The 22373-nt window shown below is 47.1% G+C and overlaps 1 long non-coding RNA gene across 1 annotated transcript in view; it reads left to right on the forward strand.

The window, feature by feature from the left end:
- The window catches only part of LOC130293669 (uncharacterized), a 98684-nt gene extending 77023 nt beyond the window's left edge, over positions 1-21661 (forward strand). The window contains exon 3 of the long non-coding RNA XR_008848259.1: positions 21473-21661. This is a non-coding gene — a long non-coding RNA (uncharacterized LOC130293669). The remainder of the gene's footprint in view (positions 1-21472) is intronic.
- The last annotated feature ends 712 nt before the right edge of the window (positions 21662-22373 follow it).

Below are 22373 nucleotides of genomic sequence, written 5' to 3' on the forward strand. Positions count from 1 at the left end.
AGACATTTACCTCCACACAACTGCCGCTCACTGGATATTTTCTATTTTTCCCCAATCTTGGTTTAATCTTCGGTGAATTGTCTTGACCTTGTCTACATGCCTAAATGCATTGAGTTGCTGCCATGAGATTGGCTGATAAAGATATTCGTGTTAACGAGTGATTAAAGTGTTGAGAGTATATAGTAATAGTAAATTTGCAAAGACAGTATTTTTCAAACTGGGTCCCTCAAAACTACAACTCCCAGCATGCCCGGACAGCTGGAGGCACACTGCTTGGAAAACAGGGCTTAAAAGGGGGACTCCGCTCCTAGACATCTTATTTGGACAGGGGATAAGATGTCTGATCGGTGGCGATCTCGGTTGTGGCACCCCAGACATCCGGTGCACAGAGCGAACTTCACTCCGTGCTGGACGACAGGCGATGTGGGGTGGAGACTCATGACATCACAGCCACGCCCCCTCAATGCAAGTCTATGGGAGGAGGCGTGACGACGCTGCACCCGATGGTCTAAACGAACGCCGGGTGCAGCAGAGAGATCGCGGGGGTCCCCAGCAACAAGACCCCCGCGATCAGACATCTTGTCCCCTATCCTTTTGGATAGGGGATAAGATGTCTATGGGCAGAGTACCCCTTTATCACAGTGATTTTCTGGTGATCACATGACCCAGTTACAGTAATAAAATGCATTCATGCAACGGCAATCTGGGCATGCTGGGAGTTGTAGTTTTACAACAGCTGGGGGCACCCTGTTAAAGGGGTACTTCGGCGCTTAGACATCTTATCCCCTATCCAAAGGGTAGGAGATAAGATGCCTGATCACGGGGGTCCCGCCGCTGGGGACCCCCGTGATCTTGCACGCCGCACCCCGTTTAAAATCAGTCCCTGGAGCGTGTTTGCTCCGGGTCTGATTACTGTCGATCACGGGGCCGGAACGTTGTGACGTCAAGGCTCCGCCCTGTGTGACGTCACGCTCCGCCCCCTGCAAGCCTATGGGAGGGGGCGTGACGGCGCCAATCAAACCTTAAGAAAAATCACTGTGTGTAATGCAGGGTTTCCAACCGGGGTACCTCCAGCTGTTGCAAAACTCCAACCCCCAGTATGCCCGGACAGCTGTTACATTTCAGTTCATTACTATCACTGGGTCATGTGATCACCAATCTGACCCTCAGAAAATCACAGTGAATAATGCAGTGTTTCCCAACCAGGGTGCCTCCAGGTGATGCAAAACTAAAACTCCCAGCATGCCCTGACAGCCGTTGCATCAATACATTTCATTACTGTAATTGGGTCACGTGAGTACCAATCAAACCTTCAGAAAATCACTTTGTGTAATGCAGGGTTTCCAACCAGGGTGCCTCCAGCTGTTGCAAAACTATAACTCCCAGCATGCCCTGACAGCCGTTGCATGAATGCAGTTCATTACTGTAACTGGGTCATGTGATCACCAATGAAACCTTCAGAAAATCACTTTGTGTAATGCAGGATTTGAAAACAGGGTGCCTCCAGCTGTTGCAAAACTACAACTCCCAGCATGCTCGGACAGCCGTTGCATGAATGCAGCTCATTACTGTAACTGGGTCATGTGATCACCTGTCTGACCCTCAGAAAATCACTGTGTGTAATGTAGGGTTTCCAACCAGGGTGTCTGTTGACTCTGATGTTTTCAGTTCAGCACACAGGACTGTTTATAACAGTGCCTCCAGCTGTTGCAAAACTCCAATTCCCAGCATGCCCTGACAGCCGTTGCATGAATGCAGTTCATTACTGTAACTGGGTCACGTGAGTACCAATCAAACCTTCAGAAAATCACTGTGTGTAATGCAGGGTTTCCAACCAGGGTGCCTCCAGCTGTTGCAAAACTCCAACTCCCAACATGTTCTGACAGCCATTGCACGAATGCAGCTCATTACTCTAACTGGGTCATGTGAGCACCAATCAAACCTTCAGAAAATCACTGTTTTAATGCAGGATTTGAAACCAGGGTGCCTCCAGCTGTTGCAAAACTACAACTCCCAGCATGCCCTGATAGCCGTTGCACGAATGCAGTTCATTACTGTAACTGGGTCATGTGATCACCAATCAAACCTTCAGAAAATCGCTTTGTGTAATGCAGGATTTGAAACCAGGGTGCCTCCAGCTGTTGCAAAACTACAACTCCCAGCATGCCCGGACAGCCGTTGCACGAATGCAGCTCATTACTCTAACTGGGTCATGTGAGCACCAATCAAACCTTCAGAAAATCACTGTTTTAATGCAGGATTTGAAATCAGGGTGCCTCCAGCTGTTGCAAAACTACAACTCCCAGCATGCCCGGACAGCCGTTGCACTAATGCAGTTCATTACTGTAACTGGGTCATGTGATCACCAATCAAACCTTCAGAAAATCGCTTTGTGTAATGCAGGATTTGAAACCAGGGTGCCTCCAGCTGTTGCAAAACTACAACTCCCAGCATGCCCGGACAGCCGTTGCACGAATGCAGCTCATTACTCTAACTGGGTCATGTGAGCACCAATCAAACCTTCAGAAAATCACTGTTTTAATGCAGGATTTGAAACCAGGGTGCCTCCAGCTGTTGCAAAACTACAACTCCCAGCATGCCCGGACAGCCTTCGGCTGTCCGGGCATGCTGGGAGTTGTAGTTTTGCAAGAGCAGTAGGCCTGCTGGTTAGCAAACACAGTACTAGATAATGCACAGTCTACATTGCTGGGACGTGTTTCCTTCCGTACCATCCACAGCCCTCCACAGACGCCACCTCAATGTCAGGCCGGCCACTACAGGGTTAAAGTTAGGTTGCAGCCGGCGTGTTTACCGAGGCATTAGTGAGCGGAAGGAACGCCCCTTTAATGAAGAGATGGTCGGTAATGGGTTTTTGATTATCCCGCTGTGGATTAAGTTAAGATATTCCATTGATTCGCAGCCGTTTCATTTGTTTCTCTCTCCTGTTGACCTTTCACTTCTTATTAAAGTACTTGTCCCCGAGGGATCGGCGCGTTCATTAATACCGCTCCGATGCCGCAGACAGGTTCAGAGCTCGCCTCCTCGACGACGAAATCCAGAAACGGAGAGAGAGAAACGGTCTGCGGCAGATTTATAGAGTAAAGCTGCATTCACACCACGTTTCCGTATACGGATTGAAAAATGACATCCGGTGTCATCCGTTTTTTAAGAAAAAACCCGTATACGTTTTTAATTTTTCACTCCATTATGAATAAAGTTTCACTTGTTTGATTGCAATTCCAAGAAAAACACTGTCCAAAGTCAAAAACCGTATGGAACCGTCCGCACAGACAATTCTCTATGGTTCCCATTGACTCCTATGTTAAACAAAAAAACGTATACAGTTTAATTACGGTTTTTCACCCGGACCAAAAACCATGGTAGGCTACGTTTTTGGGTACGGGAAAAAAAACGGACAAAACCGTACAAGACGCAAAATGGATGCAACCGGATGCGTCGTTTGGCGTATGGTTTTCAATACAGTTCCATACGGATTTCAAATTGAAAAATGTATACGAGAACGGCATTGCAAAAAATGTGGTGTGACTGCACCCTAAACGTACCGCCCCGCGACGCACAGGAAGAACGACTGCAGATACATGTACGGAACATGTACGGGCAATAAGGAGGACACATGGGGTAATTATAAATAATGTGGCCGCTTATATCAGGCTTCCTAAATAATAAATTGAATTTTCTAAAAATTTAACGCATCGGCGCTAAAAGCTGTCAATCTAAAAGACTGCGCCAAAGAGCTATGGGCGCCATTTAAAAAGACAAAAACAAACAGAAGTCAAAGTTTGGAGCAAAGCAAACAAACAAAAAAACAAGTTGTCAGGCAAAGTTATTTATTGTTGCAATAATCAAAAATGTATCTACAGTAAATACAGTACACAATATATATATATATATAGGAGGCAGTATTATAGTAGTTATATTCTTGTATATAGGAGCAGTATTATAGTAGTTATATTCTTGTATATAGGAGCAGTATTATAGTAGTTATATTCTTGTATATAGGAGCAGTATTATAGTAGTTATATTCTTGTATATAGGAGCAGTATTATAGTAGTTATATTCTTGTATATAGGAGGCAGTATTATAGTAGTTATATTCTTGTATATAGGAGCAGTATTATAGTAGTTATATTCTTGTATATAGGAGCAGTATTATAGTAGTTATATTCTTGTATATAGGGGGCAGTATTGTAGTAGTTATATTCTTGTAGATAGGAGCAGTATTGTAGTAGTTATATTCTTGTAGATAGGAGCAGTATTATAGTAGATATATTCTTGTATATAGAGGCAGTATTATAGTAGTTATATTCTTGTATATAGGGGCAGTATTATAGTAGTTATATTCTTGTATATAGGAGCAGTATTGTAGTAGTTATATTCTTGTAGATAGGAGCAGTATTATAGTAGATATATTCTTGTATATAGAGGCAGTATTATAGTAGTTATATTCTTGTATATAGGGGCAGTATTATAGTAGTTATATTCTTGTATATAGGGGCAGTATTATAGTAGTTATATTCTTGTATATAGGGGCAGTATTGTAGTAGTTATATTCTTGTATATAGGGGGCAGTATTGTAGTAGTTATATTCTTGTGTATAGGAGGCAGTATTGTAGTAGTTATATTCTTGTATATAGGAGGCAGTATTATAGTAGATATATTCTTGTATATAGAAGCAGTATTATAGTAGTTATATTCTTGTATATAGGGGACAGTATTATAGTAGTTATATTCTTGTATATATGAGCAGTATTATAGTAGATATATTCTTGTATATAGGAGCAGTATTATAGTAGTTATATTCTTGTATATAGAAGCAGTATTATAGTAGTTATATTCTTGTATATAGGAGCAGTATTATAGTAGTTATATTCTTGTATATAGCAGTATTATAGTAGTTATATTCTTGCATATACGAGCAGTATTATAGTACTTATATTCTTGCATATAGGAGCAGTATTATAGTAGTTATATTCTTGTATATAGCAGTATTATAGTAGTTATCTTCTTTTATATAGGGGGCAGTATTGTAGTAGTTATATTCTTGTAGATAGGAGCAGTATTGTAGTAGTTATATTCTTGTAGATAGGAGCAGTATTATAGTAGTTATATTCTTGTATATAGGAGCAGTATTGTAGTAGTTATATTCTTGTATATAGGAGCAGTATTGTAGTAGTTATATTCTTGTGTATAGGAGGCAGTATTGTAGTAGTTATATTCTTGTATATAGGAGGCAGTATTATAGTAGATATATTCTTGTATATAGAAGCAGTATTATAGTAGATATATTCTTGTATATAGAAGCAGTATTATAGTAGTTATATTCTTGTATATAGGGGGCAGTATTATAGTAGTTATATTCTTGTGTATATGAGCAGTATTATAGTAGATATATTCTTGTATATAGGAGCAGTATTATAGTAGTTATATTCTTGTATATAGGAGCAGTATTATAGTAGTTATATTCTTGTATATAGCAGTATTATAGTAGTTATATTCTTGCATATAGGAGCAGTATTATAGTACTTATATTCTTGCATATAGGAGCAGTATTATAGTAGTTATATTCTTGTATATAGCAGTATTATAGTAGTTATATTCTTGCATATAGGAGCAGTATTATAGTAGTTATATTCTTGCATATAGGAGCAGTATTATAGTAGTTATATTCTTGTATATAGGAGGCAGTATTATAGTAGTTATATTCTTGTATATAGGAGCAGTATTATAGTAGTTATATTCTTGTATATAGGAGCAGTATTATAGTAGTTATATTCTTGTATATAGGAGCAGTATTATAGTAGTTATATTCTTGTATATAGGAGCAGTATTATAGTAGCTATATTCTTATACATAGGGAGCAGTATTATAGTAGTTATATTCTTGTATATAGGAGCAGTATTATAGTAGTTATATTCTTGTATATAGGAGCAGTATTATAGTAGTTATATTCTTGTATATAGGAGCAGTATTATAGTAGTTATATTCTTGTATATAGGAGCAGTATTATAGTAGTTATATTCTTGTATATAGGAGCAGTATTATAGTAGTTATATTCTTGTATATAGGAGCAGTATTATAGTAGTTATATTCTTGTATACAGGAGCAGTATTATAGTAGTTATATTCTTGTATATAGGGAGCAGTATTATAGTAGTTATATTCTTGTATATAGGAGCAGTATTATAGTAGTTATATTCTTGTATATAGGAGCAGTATTATAGTAGTTATATTCTTGTATACAGGAGCAGTATTATAGTAGTTATATTCTTGTATATAGGAGCAGTATTATAGTAGTTATATTCTTGTATATAGGAGCAGTATTATAGTAGTTATATTCTTGTATATAGAAGCAGTATTTGAGAAGTTTCCTAATAGATTTTACAGGTAGGTGGTGTAATTATATAGTAACGTATGTGATGTTGTTATTATTGTGCTGATATATCGTGTCTCCATTGAAGTACATGACTTTATAATCGCTCATATTGTATCTTCCATAAATCAGGATCTTTTCTGCTGACGTTCCTCATTTTTAGCTGAGATTTTATAGGAACCATTAAAAGTTTACGGAGAGAAATCTTTGTGACTTTGTTATTATTGTTCCTCGGTATAAAGGATTCCACAATGGCGCATACCCTCTGGGGCCCGGAGGCGCAGCGTGGTAATAGGCCGCACTCACAGGCTAGAAGCAGTGCCACATACTCAGCAATTTAACCCCCCGCTGCTGAGTCAGAGACACCGAGCTGGTAACTGGAGGAGGTACAAGGTAAGCATTCTGCATGTGCTGACACCATGTCCCCCGTGTTCAGACGCTCAGTAGTTTCCTCTTATGTCTCCGCAGAGATGGCGGGAATAATATATCGAGATGGACGACCATCAGACTCATCCCCTTTGATTCCCTGTATTTAGGGTCAAGTATTGTGTCTCCTTCTAAGTAGCTATGTGCATGGACATTCTCTTCTTCCCATAAAGGGGTTCTCTGCCCCTAGACCAAAGGATAGGGGATAAGATGTCTGATTGGGGGGGTCCAGCCGCTATGGACCCCCTGCGATCTCTACGGAGCATAGTTTGCGCCATGCACTGGATGTCTGGGGTGCCGCAGCAGAGATCGCGGGGGTACCTGGGGGTGGAGTACCCCTTTAAGACGCAAAATTTGTCCACAAAATCTACGTTGAAACCAAAAATAAAATATTTGTGGTGCAAAATTTTGAAATAAAAATTACAAACATTTTCGGGGCTTCACTCTCTATGCAGTGCGCTTCTCAGTAAAAATTACACATCACCTGCCCAATACCATCCCTACAGTGAACATGGTGGGGGCAGCATCATGTCTGGGGGGAACCAGGTACTGCCCATCACCTGCCCAATACCATCTCTACAGTGATCATGGTGGGGGCAGCATCATGTCTGGGGGGAACCAGGTACTGCCCATCACCTGCCCAATACCATCTCTACAGTGATCATGGTGGGGGCAGCATCATGTCTGGGGGGAACCAGGTACTGCCCATCACCTGCCCAATACCATCCCTACAGTGATCATGGTGGGGGCAGCATCATGTCAGGAGGAAACCAGGCACTGCCCATCACCTGCCCAATACGATCCCTACGGTGGTCATGGTGGGGGCAGCATCATGTCTGGGGGAAACCAGGTACTGCCCATCACCTGCCCAATACCATCTCTACAGTGATCATGGTGGGGGCAGCATCATGTCTGGGGGAAACCAGGCACTGCCCATCACCTGCCCAATACCATCCCTACAGTGATCATGGTGGGGGCAGCATCATGTCTGGAGGAAACCAGGTACTGCCCATCACCTGCCCAATACCATCCCTACAGTGATCATGGTGGGGGCAGCATCATGTCTGGAGGAAACCAGCCACTGCCCATCACCTGCCCAATACCATGCCTACAGTGATCATGGTGGGGGCAGCATCATGTCTGGGGGAACCAGGTACTGACTATCACCCTTGCGGAGCAGAAGGGACATAGGACTGGGTGAAGGTGTCAGAAAATGAACCCAAGATGAAGAAAACCCCAGAGATAAATGCCATGTAGGAAGCCTATTTGGCTGAATTTGTGCGAGGGGGTGTGAATTCCCACGCCCCCCTGCACCTAGAGGCGGGGTCTTGCTGGAGGCACCACTATTAAACGCCCCTGCAACACACAGGCGGGGCGTACGTGGTTTTCAGGCACTTCGGCGGTCGTCCAGCGTGCAGAGGTCCCACCACGAGAAACCGGGTCTCCGGCCTTATGTCTCAGTCAGGTACCACCACACGCTCCAGGTTACCGGAGAGGACCGGAGCTCCGTCCCCGGTTGCCCCACTCAGGTCCCCTCGCCACCCTCCGCGAGGCCCCCTGCCGCCCCCTTTTTGCCGTGTCACTCTACTGGGCCGGGCGAGACACGGAGGAGCGGGCGGCCGCAGGCGGCGGACATAGTCAGAGCCTCTGCCAGGGGCCCAGATTGCTTCCCCAAGAGTACCCCCCCCCCCACTCCCGGGGGCCCGAGCGGCGAGACCAACGTCCCCACGCTCCGGAGCGTATCCGCTGGGCCACGGGGGGGGCGGGGCCCACCGCCATCCAGGTGCTCGCCGGGCCCTCACCTGGCTTCGACCCGGGTCTCCCCCTCGGCCGCGGGAGGGGGCGGAGCCCACGTCCAGCAGGGTGCCCGGTCCGGTCCGCACGCCGGGCTCTTTTCCGCCTCCTCGCTCCCCGTGGTCCCGGTCGGCAGGATGCGGCGTTCTCCCCGGCTGCCGGGGGCGGCGCCGCCGGGCCGTGGGGTGCGAGGGGGCGGAGCCAAAACGTGAAAAAAAAAAAAAAAAAAAAATTTTTTATAATAATAGTAATAAATATGTCAAAACAAACAAGTAAATGTATAAATAACAAGTTGGCCGGGTGGATCACTCTGGCTTCCCAACAGTAGGGGGACTGGCGGCACCCCTGCACCATTCAAGGGCTTGGCTCCCCGCGGCCACCGGGCAGCTGGATGCCATAGGGGGAGTCTCCTCTGCATTTCCCCTCCTCCACTTTTACACCCAGGCTTTCCTTTCGGTACCAGGGCCACCTCGGCCCAGGTTGGTGGGGGTCGACTCTTTACGTAGCGGCCATGCCTCGCAGCCTGCGCACAAGCGTTGTGCCGTTCAGTCACTCATAACATTCTTTCTGCGCAGTCGCCCTTAGATTTCTTTCTGTACAGTCACTCAGCTTTCTTACCTGACAGTCACCTGGCTCTTACGTCGTCCAGTCACTCATAGCATCCACACCATGCAGCCACTCATAGCATCCACACCGTACAGTCTTTTCATAGCTTTCACACTGTGCAGTCACTCATAGCTTTTTACATACTGCGCAGTCACTCACAGCTTTACACCATGCAGTCACTCATAGCATCCACACCGTTTCTGTCACTCATAGCATCCACACCGTACAGTCTTTTCATAGCTTTCACACCGTGCAGTCACTCATAGCTTTTTACGTACGGCGCAGTCACTCACAGCTTTCACACCATGCAGTCACTCTCAGCTTCCATGCCGTACAGTCACTCACTACGTCCCTCACTGTGCAGCCACTCCTAGCTTCATACCGTATAGGCACTCTTAGCATTATTCCGTCACAGTTCACGCACAGCGTTCTGCCGTGCAGTCACTCGTAGCATTCACAACGTGCACTCACTCATAGGTTCACCATGCAGCCGCTCATAAGCGTCATACCAGGCAGTCGCCCACAGCTTCTTGCAGTCCGCTCACTCATAGCGTCTTACTGCACAGTCACTCATATCATTGATATTGCACTGTCACCAGGCGCTCATACCTTGCAGTCACCCTTGCCATCTCATTCTGTGCCATCTCCTTAGCGTTTTCCACCATGCACCTACTCTCAGCACTCATACCATGCAGTCACTCCTAGACCGTTCCACACGTAGCTTCTCACGATACATGTACTCATGGTTTCACACCGCACACAACACGTATACGGTTCATACAGTCACAACATTCACCACTCTTACGCAATGTCAGTACTACACCGCCCGCTGTTCTTACTGAACCTACGCGCATGCATTTCACACCACGTATAAACATTCAGAAATTTCATCCTGCACAACAGGCGCTCTTAGCGGCACACGCAGGGCATACAGTTATAGTGTTGTATAGAGCACACACGTCATAGTGCTTCATGCAGTGGGTACAGCAAGTCATTCACAGGTTACTCAAGTTCAGGGTCACTTGCCGCAAGCACAGTCACTTCATTGTACTAATACTCGCTCACAGTCTCACATACAATAGGTACAGTTGGGGTTCCGTGTACGGTATGTACGCTCTTGGTGTCATTTACAGTGAGTACAGTTGTTGTTGCATTCAATTCACACGCCCAGTCGCACATAGTGGGTACAGTAGTATCACACAGTACACACGCTCACTCTGTCACATGCAGGGAGTACAGTCACATTGTCGCATATAGCACACACGCTCACAATGGTTATGCTGCGAGTGCAGCGGTAGTACGGTCACAGTTCATGATAGTTCCATGCAGTGGGTACAGTTCCGTTTTACACGCAGCACATACGTACATCACGCCACATACTGTGAATACAGTCGTAGTGCCAGACGTTCACAATTGCAGCACCACACCGTGCCCATCATGGTCATTTCGCACTCACATGTGCCGCTGCGTCAATTTCAGGCGCTCGCGGCTTGCACGGAACGCACACTCACAACCATCGTCGTGTCTAGCTCCTCACTGTGTTGCCACACTTTGCTCATAGCTACTACTGTTTCATACGTGCAACCTCACTCGGCACACCACACTCACGCTCGTAAACTTCTCACGGTTCAGATACTCTCAGGTGGCACTGTACAGTCACATATAGTTACCCTGCACATGGCGGTACCGGCGGTTGGTCCCTGTAGTTGACATGCCACATTCAAGTTACCATAGTAACTGCTCAGTCTCAGCCAAGCATCCGCGTCTTGCTATGCTCGCCAGTCACCTAGCTTGTCCTAAACGGTTATTGTTGTTGCGGACACGTCATTTTGCACATTTCATGCCACGACACAAGTGGTGTACACCCACTCCACCTGCCACGTCCTGCAGGAAGAGCCGCTTCCCATTCCTTGTTACTGTCATGTCTTCTGAATACAACATCACGACACATAGGTTTCCTCATCACACCTGCCACGCCTGCAGGGGACAGCACTTCACGGTGGCTGCTACTGACACTCCTTCAGAGCTACGACACCACGAAACACGGATGGTGGGCGTAGCCCTCATGCCCCCAGGGGGTTGCGCCGAGCAGCCATGGTTATACACACCGTCAGATCACACACACTTTAAAAAATAAATAAATAATAATAACATAAAAGAATGGGAAACATGTACACTCACGCATGTACTTCTCGACACGTACCCACTGTTTCCATGTCACTTCATCACTCTTGTTTGCTTACCACAGTTACTCGTTCTACACACCGACGCTGCTACTGACACGTCTTCAGAGCCTCGCGCGTCCTCTCACCCACCAAGTTCCCAGGTCCGACTCGCTCCAGTCGGGGTCCTGGTAAAGTCCGTTGTTCCTGACTCTGCTTCAGTGCAATATGACTCGTCACACATAGGCAGTGGGTCAACCGTTGGCTGACACGTCGTCAGTGGGGGCCCCTGCGTATGCTGTTCTGACTCTTCTTCAGCGCAACAGCATACACTTAGTCTCATTTTCACGACACCAGGCATACATCATGTCAGGCACTCAGCGGTCTTTCACTCCCGCTAAAAAATAAATAAATAAATAAAAAATAAAAAGGAAGCATGCACACTCTTATATATGTACGTCGCAACACGTACCCGATGATCCATGTTTCACTTTCACCTCTTTGTTGCTTACTACAGTTACTCGCATCACACACTGACGCTGCTACTGACACGTCGTCAGAGCCTCGCGCGTCCTCTCACCCACCAAGTTCCTCAGGTTGGACTCTTTTCAGTCGGGGTCCTGGTGAAGTCTGTTGTTCCTGACTCTGCTTCAGTGCAACATGACTCGATACACTTAGGTATGTGGGTCAGCCGGCTGGCTGACACGGTTTCAGTGGGGACCCCTGCGTAGGCTGTTCTGACTCTTCTTCAGCACCACAGCATAGTTTCACAGCTTAGCCTCATCTCGCGTCACCACGCATACATCATGCCAGGCTCGAAGCTGCCATTCACTCCCGCAGTAGAAAAAAAAAAAATATATATATATATAAAAAAAATAAATAAATAAATAAAAAAAAAAAATAAAAAAAAAAAAATAATAAAAAATAAATAAATAAATAATAATAATAATAATTCAAATAAAAATGAATATGAACCCAGGGGTTGCATACCATCTCCACCTGCCACGTCTGCAGGGAGATTAATAGGCTTCATCGGTATTTCCCCAAACACAGGTCGTAGAGTTACTATGTCATGACTCATAGGCGGTTTATTTCACGCATCAATCTGTCTTGTCCGCGCATGTCAGCATCACATTAACAGCTATCTCTTCCACAGACACGAGGGCACTCTTAGACCTGTCACGCCACAGGCACGAGGTTCGAGTCAGACTGCCTTTCCAGGCACAGCAGTATTGCAGAGACCTGTCACATCCACAGGCACAAGGGTATGCGAGACCTGTCAGGTTACAGGTACGACAGTCACATATAGGCCTTCCACAGGCATGAAAGCATGCAGGACCTGTCAGAATCTACAGGCTCGATAGTCGTGTAGAGGCCGGTCTTGTCTGCGGACGCAGTGGTTCTGTTGATGCCTGTCTGCAGGCATGGCGGTCCTTAGGCTTAATTTGTTACTGGTATCTGTCGAGAATACAAGCGTGATCAGGGCTGGGAGGCCCGTCGTTCGCTACTGGTCATTACCTCGGAGACTATATTCGGGACGGTATATTGGCAGGGCAGGACATGGCTCACAGTACAGTCCAGCCAACTCTTCATATCTCTACACAATGAATTTTTGCCACTCTTAAAATAGCAGGGACAGGAGGACGTGTTGCCCGGCAAGCTCTATCGGTTCCCCTTTTCGGCAATTACATAGTGAGCATGCCAATATGAACGAATCAGCTAGCACGTAGTCAGGCCCCGTTCCAGGGCTGGGCCGTGACGCAGTAGGCGTCTCCAACATATTCTCTCCGTGTCAGACACTGCCTCAGGTGGTCGCCAGCCGACAGGCACAACTCTCTTGGTTCCTTGAGTCTAGCATGTACAGTTTGGGGGAAGATAGGCATGACGAATTTTGGTTATTATGGTTAGGGATGTTATCAACTCTACTTCTTGATTTTTTGCCCTCTATAGGCGTGCCCTCATACGCGGTTTCGGGCACAATTCAACCGCTTTGCCAGTCATTTATTGATATAAGTACATAGGTTTGTATGCAAGGTGCAATCACAAGTACGGAACAACGCAAGCCGCTTGGTAAGTCAACGTTATGGTTTGCATAGTTGTGTTTCAGTCCTTGCCTTTACAAGCCCGAATGTAAGCCCTGAGCACAAATAAAGGCTGTAATCTCCATTCCCATAAGTCTATTGGGTTCCTATGGTACACATGTGGCTCCCGTCTCCTCTGTAATGGATCTTCTACTTTTCAACAATTCTGCATTTAAAAGGGAAATTGGAAATCTTTGTTTTCGGAGCTGAATGTCCCTTATTGCCGCTCTACAATGAGGCGCTTTCCCTATTATACTCCACCTGTGTTATTTTACAGATAGATTGCGGTTGTTTTCCTGCTTCACATTCCGCCCGGCTGCTGCCTAAACTCTCCTTGAACTCACATTTGGACGTGGCCGGCATATTACCATGGGCACAGCGCACATTGACATGTGTGGTAACGGGGTGTGATGAGGGCAGATGTTAGTACCCTAGGGGCAGGCGGCATTAACCCCTTGTATTTGTGACCCCAGGGCGTGGTTTAGTCTTAAACCACCCAAAGCTATACCGCTGGATCCTGGGCCAGGTACGGGGGCAATAAAGACTCCGACGCCAAGTTACGGATATCGGTAGCTTTACTGAGGGTAGACAGATGGTCAATTCTTTACAGTTCAGCCAGGGCCCACGGAGGTGACCAGTGATGCAGAGACCTTAAGGGCTTGCTGGGACTTGTAGTAGGACTGAACAATTGAATGCAGACCACGCTGACAGATGACAGGGACTGACTTGACTCATAAAGCTGTGACTTTATCTTACTTGACTTGATGGCGGCTGCAGGACTGGACTTTGAGGTCTCCAACACTCTGGACACACACACTAGACAAGACTGCACTGGACCTCAGCAGAAGAGAGAGAAGCTCCACCCAGGACTTATATGGGGGAGACCAGCAGGGAGCACATAGGTCATTATATGGGGAGACCAGCAGGGAGCCCATAGGTCATTATATGGGGGAGACCAGCAGGGAGCCCATAGGTCATTATATGGGGAAGACCAGCAGGGAGCCCATAGGTCATTATATGGGGAGACCAGCAGGGAGCCCATAGGTCATTATATGGGGGAGACCAGCAGGGAGCACATAGGTCATTATATGGGGAGACCAGCAGGGAGCACATAGGTCATTATATGGGGGAGACCTGCAGGGAGCCCATAGGTCATTATATGGGGGAGACCAGCAGGGAGCACATAGGTCATTATATGGGGAGACCAGCAGGGAGCACATAGGTCATTATATGGGGAGACCAGCAGGGAGCACATAGGTCATTATATGGGGGAGACCAGCAGGGGGCCCATAGGTCATTATATGGGGGGGGACCAGCAGGGAGCACATAGGTCATTATATGGGGGAGACCAGCAGGGAGCACATAGGTCATTATATGGGGAGACCAGCAGGGAGCCCATAGGTCATTATATGGGGGAGACCAGCAGGGAGCCCATAGGTCACTCCTGAGGTCACCTGGTCACTGGTACCTCCTGGGTAACAATCACGTGACATATCACATGGTATAATTCTTAAAGCAACAAGACATTTTATAATATGTACAGGGGGGAAACAAATACAATGGGCCCCGGGGACACTGGGGGGGGGGCTGCCGGACAGGTCAGCAAGGGTGCGGGGTAACACCTGAGACCAGGACAGCCGAGGACGACCGGACACTCAGTGTGGGAATGGGGAGAGGGGAACAAATGTATTTCATTTTATTGGTGCATAGGGGGCATTATTATTATTATGTGTGGGCACAAAGGTGGACATTATTGATTTGTGGAGGCTCAGAGGGGGCATTATTGATGTGTGGGGGCACAGAGGGGGTATTATTGATGTGTGGAGGCTCAGAGGGGGCATTATTGATGTGTGGGGGCACAGAGGGGGTATTATTAATGTGTGGGGGCACAGAGGGGGTATTATTGATCTGTAGGGGCACAGAGGTGGCATTATTGATGTGTGGGGGCACAGAGGGGGTATTATTGATGTGTATGGGCACAGAGGGGGTATTATTGATGTGTAGGGGCACAGAGGGGGTATTATTGATGTGTGGGGGCACAGAGGGGGTATTATTGATGTGTAGGGGCACAGAGGGGGCATTATTTATGTGTAGGGGCACAGAGGGGGTATTATTAGTATGTAGGGGCACAGAGGGTTATTATTAGTATGTAGGGGCACAGAGAGAGCATTATTGATGTGTGGGGGCACAGAGGGGGTATTATTGATGCATAGGGGCACAGAGGGGGTATTATTAGTATGTAGGGGCACAGAGGGTTATTATTAGTATGTAGGGGCACAGAGGGGGTATTATTAATGTGTGGGGGCACAGAGGGGGTATTATTGATGTGTGGGGGTACAAAGGGGGTATTATTGATATTTAGGGGCACAGAAGGGGTATTATTGATGTGTGGGGGCACAGAAGGGGTATTATTGATGTGTTGAGGCTCAGAGGGGGTATTATTGATGTGTGGAGGCTCAGAGGGGGTATTATTGATCTGTAGGGGCACAGAGGGGGCATTATTGATGTGTAGGGGCACAGAGGGGGCATTATTGATGTGTAGGGGCACAGAGGGGGTATTATTGATTTGTAGGGGCACTGAGGGGGCATTATTGATGTGTAGGGGCACAGAGGGGGCATTATTGATGTGTAGGGGCACAGAGGTGGCATTATTGATGTGTAGGGGCACAGAGGGGGCATTATTGATGTGTAGGGGCACAGAGGGGGCATTATTGATGTGTAGGGGCACAGAGGGGGTATTATTGATGTGTAGGGGCACAGAGGGGGTATTATTGATGTGTAGGGGCACAGAGGGGGCATTATTGATGTGTAGGGGCACAGAGGGGGTATTATTGATGTGTAGGGGCACAGAGGGGGTATTATTGATGTGTAGGGGCACAGAGGGGGCATTATTATTGTGTGAAGCTCTATACCCAGTCATTCTTTCTATCACTAGTAGTTGGGAGGTTTGAAAATGTTACATTTCGGATTTCGCTGTATTTCCCCCATTATTCCCCCAGAGCGCTGCGCCCACCACATCCATATGAACAGGACCCTATAAAATCCCCTTTGTTAATTTGCAGGTAATTCCCGCTGTAAGTGACCTCATCGCAATCTCCGTCCTATAAAAGATCCGGATGACAATAAAAAGGGAAATGTGATGGGGAATAAAGCCGGAGCTGAAATACTGACCGCCAGGTGAAGAAGTAAAGAGACCGTAAAAGTGTCGGCCATATTTACAGCCGCGGGGACGGGCGAAACGCAAGCACCTTAAACTACCGCTACCTGTGTGTGTATTAGCCAGGAGGGAGCCTGTAAATATCCGCGGCGGGGTATTATTAGTGGAGTATCTTCTACCGCCAGGTACTCAGCACTGTACTAAAGTCTCTGGGGGATAAATTACCCGGCGAGGAGGAAGGAGCGTTAGTTATGGCGGCAGCTGATGGGAGGCGCTCGGGGTCATATTGTCCTGAACTAAGTGTACGACCATTCTACAATACATACCGCCTGGATACAGCCACCGAACAGTCATATACTGTTATCTATCTGATCACCGCTGATCTCTAGTGATGCATAGGCTGTATTCTCAGTGATGTCACCACTGATCTCTAGTGATGGATAGGCTGTATTCTCAGTGATGTCACCGCTGATCTCTAGTGATGGATAGGCTGTATTCTCAGTGATGTCACCGCTGATCTCTAGTGATGGATAGGATGTATTCTCAGTGATGTCACCGCTGATCTCTAGTGATGGATAGGCTGTATTCTCAGTGATGTCACCGCTGATCTCTAGTGAAGGATAGGATGTATTCTCAGTGATGTCACCGCTGATCTCTAGTGATGGATAGGCTGTATTCTCAGTGATGTCACCGCTGATCTCTAGTGATGGATAGACTGTATTCTCAGTGATGTCACCGCTGATCTCTAGTGATGGATAGGCTGTATTCTCAGTGATGTCACTGCTGATCTCTAGTGATGGATAGGCTGTATTCTCAGTGATGTCACCGCTGATCTCTAGTGATGGATAGGCTGTATTCTCAGTGATGTCGCCGCTGATCTCTAGTGATGGATAGGCTGTATTCTCAGTGATGTCACCGCTGATCTCTAGTGATGGATAGGCTGTATTCTCAGTGATGTCACCGCTGATCTCTAGTGATGGATAGGCTGTATTCTCAGTGATGTCACCGCTGATCTCTAGTGATGGATAGGCTGTATTCTCAGTGATGTCACTGCTGATCTCTAGTGATGGATAGGCTGTATTCTCAGTGATGTCACTGCTGATCTCTAGTGATGGATAGGCTGTATTCTCAGTGATGTCACCGCTTATCTCTAGTGATGGATAGGCTGTATTCTCAGTGATGTCACCGCTGATCTCTAGTGATGGATAGGCTGTATTCTCAGTGATGTCACCGCTGATCTCTAGTGATGGATAGGCTGTATTCTCAGTGATGTCACCGCTAATCTCTAGTAATGGATAGGCTGTATTCTCAGTGATGTCACTGCTGATCTCTAGTGATGGATAGGCTGTATTCTCAGTGATGTCACCGCTGATCTCTAGTGATGGATAGGATGTATTCTCAGTGATGTCACCGCTGATCTCTAGTGATGGATAGGCTGTATCCTCAGTGATGTCACCGCTGATCTCTAGTGATGGATAGGCTGTATTCTTAGTGATGTCACCGCTGATCTCTAGTGATGGATAGGCTGTATTCTCAGTGATGTCACCGCTGATCTCTAGTGATGGATAGGCTGTATTCTCAGTGATGTCACCGCTGATCTCTAGTGAATGGATAGGATGTATTCTCAGTGATGTCACCGCTGATCTCTAGTGATGGATAGGCTGTATTCTCAGTGATGTCACCGCTGATCTCTAGTGATGGATAGGCTGTATTCTCAGTGATGTCACCGCTGATCTCTAGTGATGGATAGGCTGTATTCTCAGTGATGTCACCGCTGATCTCTAGTGATGGATAGGATGTATTCTCAGTGATGTCACTGCTGATCTCTAGTGATGGATAGGCTGTATTCTCAGTGATGTCACCGCTGATCTCTAGTGATGGATAGGCTGTATTCTCAGTGATGTCACCGCTAATCTCTAGTGATGGATAGACTGTATTCTCAGTGATGTCACCGCTGATCTCTAGTGAATGGATAGGCTGTATTCTCAGTGATGTCACCGCTGATCTCTAGTGAATGGATAGGATGTATTCTCAGTGATGTCACCGCTGATCTCTAGTGATGGATAGGCTGTATTCTCAGTGATGTCACCGCTGATCTCTAGTGATGGATAGGCTGTATTCTCAGTGATGTCACCGCTGATCTCTAGTGATTGATAGGCTGTATTCTCAGTGATGTCACCGCTGATCTCTAGTGATGGATAGGCTGTATTCTCAGTGATGTCACCGCTGATCTCTAGTGAATGGAATGGCTGTATTCTCAGTGATGTCACTGCTGATCTCTAGTGAATGGATAGGCTGTATTCTCAGTGATGTCACCGCTGATCTCTAGTGAATGGATAGGCTGTATTCTCAGTGATGTCACCGCTGATCTCTAGTGATGGATAGGATGTATTCTCAGTGATGTCACCGCTGATCTCTAGTGAATGGATAGGATGTATTCTCAGTGATGTCACCGCTAATCTCTAGTGATGGATAGGATGTATTCTCAGTGATGTCACTGCTGATCTCTAGTGATGGATAGGCTGTATTCTCAGTGATGTCACCGCTGATCTCTAGTGATGGATAGGCTGTATTCTCAGTGATGTCACCGCTAATCTCTAGTGATGGATAGACTGTATTCTCAGTGATGTCACCGCTGATCTCTAGTGAATGGATAGGCTGTATTCTCAGTGATGTCACCGCTGATCTCTAGTGAATGGATAGGATGTATTCTCAGTGATGTCACCGCTGATCTCTAGTGATGGATAGGCTGTATTCTCAGTGATGTCACCGCTGATCTCTAGTGATGGATAGGCTGTATTCTCAGTGATGTCACTGCTGATCTCTAGTGATGGATAGGCTGTATTCTCAGTGATGTCACCGCTGATCTCTAGTGATGGATAGGCTGTATTCTCAGTGATGTCACCGCTGATCTCTAGTGATGGATAGGCTGTATTCTCAGTGATGTCACTGCTGATCTCTAGTGATGGATAGGCTGTATTCTCAGTGAAGACACATATACAGTTGAACACTATGGTGGAGCAGGGATCTGACCCCTCTAACCTCTTTGGTGTCTTATTCCGGAATGTTCAGCCGGCATCATATTTGGCGGAATTGTCCTGTAGCCGTGAAGATATCAGATCCGGTCACCAGTGACGATGCCGGCTGAACGCTCCTGGTGCCCCATACATAAACGTTCCAGGGCACAATTATTACCGTCCTTCGGACTCATAACCTTTCACAGTAGTCAAGAGAATGTTACCGTCCTGCAATGACACATATGACCTTGCACCGTGACATCTGGTCCCGCTGTCTGGTGGTCCTGCTGTCTGGTGGTCCTGCTTTCTGGTGGTCCCGCTGCCTGGTGGTCCCGCTGCCTGGTGGTCCCGCTGTCTGGTGGTCCTGCTGCCTAGTGGTCCCGCGGTCTAGTGGTCCCGCTGTCTGGTGGTCCCGATGCCTGGTGGTCCCGCTGTCTGGTGGTGCTGCTGTCTGGTGGTCCTGCTTTCTGGTGGTCCCGCTGCCTGGTGGTCCCGCTGCCTGGTGGTCCCGCTGTCTGGTGGTCCTGCTGCCTAGTGGTCCCGCGGTCTAGTGGTCCCGCTGTCTGGTGGTCCCGATGCCTGGTGGTCCTGCTGTCTGGTGGTCCCACTGTCTGGTGGTCCCACTGTCTGGTGGTCCTGCTGTCTGGTGGTCCTGCTGTCTGGTGGTGCTGCTGTCTGGTGGTCCTGCTGTCTGGTGGTCCCACTGTCTGGTGGTCCTGCTGTCTGGTGGTCCTGCTGTCTGGTGGTCCTGCTGCTGCTGCCAGTGGAAACCATGGAACCATCTGAAGATCCTGCCCGGCTGCCCACATTGCCAGCAGTGATGAAGGTGAGGACGTCCGGGCTGTACGGGAGCAGCGGGGGGCTGTTGTCTTTCCCACTTCTGTGCCAACTTCTAAGGAGTCGTTCATCTTCATCATGGTATCTTGGAGCGCTGCCACAGCTTCCTTCATAGCGGGCGAGGGGGGCGGCTCGCCTCGTGTTCTGCCATGTTTACAATATCACTTTCCTTCTGCTGTCGATTTATCACCTCAAGGACAGGTCGGTGCAACGTCAGCTCCTCATTATATGTGATGGAAACTGTCACCGCCCTCATATGGTTATAACTCTGCCCTCGTGTGGTTATAACTCCGCCCTCGTATGGTTACATCACCGCCCCCGTATGGTTAAATCACCGCCCTCGTATGGTTATAACTCCGCCCTCGTATGGTTATATCTCCGTCCTCGTATGGTTACATCACCGCCCCCGTATGGTTAAATCACCGCCCCCGTATGGTTATAACTCCGCCCTCGTATGGTTATATCTCTGTCCTCGTATGGTTATAACTCCGCCCTTGTGTGGTTATAACTCCGCCCTCATATGGCTATATCTCCGTCCTCATAGGGTTATAACTCCGCCCTCATATGGTTATATCTCCGCCCTCGTATGGTTATAGCTCCGCCCTCGTATGGTTATATCTCCGCCCTCGTATGTTTATATCACCGCCCTCGTATGGTTATATCTCCGCCCTCGTATGGTTATATCTCCGCCTTCGTATGGTTACATCTCCGCCCTCGTATGGTTACATCTCCGCCCTCGTATGGTTATATCTCCGCCCTCGTATGGTTATATCTCCGCCCTCGTATGGTTATATCTCCGCCTTCGTAAGGTTACATCACCACTGGGGGTAGAACAATTATCTTTGCTTAGCTGCTGTATCTAATCCTATCATGTGTGATACTTTCTGCTGAACGCCTGTATCTAATCCTATCATGTGTGATACTGTCTGCTGTACTGCTGTATCTAATCCTATCATGTGTGATACTGTCTGCTGAGCTGCTTTATGTTTTTTTTCTGTAACAGAATTTGATCTGGAGATCTCCTCCATAATGGCCGAGCAGGACGCGGATCTTCACATACAGCCGCCATATTGCGGTATTGACAGTCTGAAGTTTGTACCTGTTCACATTGGTTTCCTCCAGACGCTCTTCAGTCCTGATCATCTGGATCCCATAAAATTGTCCCTGCAGTGTACGTGAAATTGGTGACCTAGAGATGTAGGCTGGAGGGGCTGGTCAGAGGTGATGACATCATTAAGGGGTGGGGCTTGAGCTTACAAACAAGATTCAGCCACGACAGAAGATGATGAGAGAGAGGGAGGAGCCCGAAAGCTGGAGACAACACATGCTGACAATGAGAGGACTACACAACTTACAGTCCAGAGAGAGGGAGGAGCCTGCAAGCTGGAGACAACACCACACTACCAATGAGAGGACTACACAACTTCCTATCAGAAAAGAGGGAGGAGCCAGGGAGCCGCTGAGACAATACCACACTACCAATGAGAGAACTGCACAACTTCAAATCAGAAAAGAGGGAGGAGCCAGGGAGCCGCTGAGACAACACCACACTACCAATGAGAGGACAACACAACTTCAAATCAGAAAAGAGGGAGGAGCCAGGGAGTCTCTGAGACACCACACTTCCAATGAGAGAACTACACAACTTCAAATCAGAAAAGAGGGAGGAGCCAGGGAGAAGCTGAGAAAACACCACACTAAAAATAGGAGGACTACACAACTTTAAATCACAAAAGAGGGAGGAGCCAGAGAGCCGCTGAGAAAACACCACACTAACAATGAGAGGGCTACACAATTTCCTATCCGGAGAGAGGGAGGAGCCAGGGAGCCACTGAGACAACATCTCACTGACAATAAGTGGACTACACAACTTCCTGTCAGTAGAGAGAGGCAAGGAAGCTGCT

This window comes from Hyla sarda, chromosome 10, assembly GCF_029499605.1.
Source record: "Hyla sarda isolate aHylSar1 chromosome 10, aHylSar1.hap1, whole genome shotgun sequence".
Classification (NCBI taxonomy): domain Eukaryota; kingdom Metazoa; phylum Chordata; class Amphibia; order Anura; family Hylidae; genus Hyla; species Hyla sarda.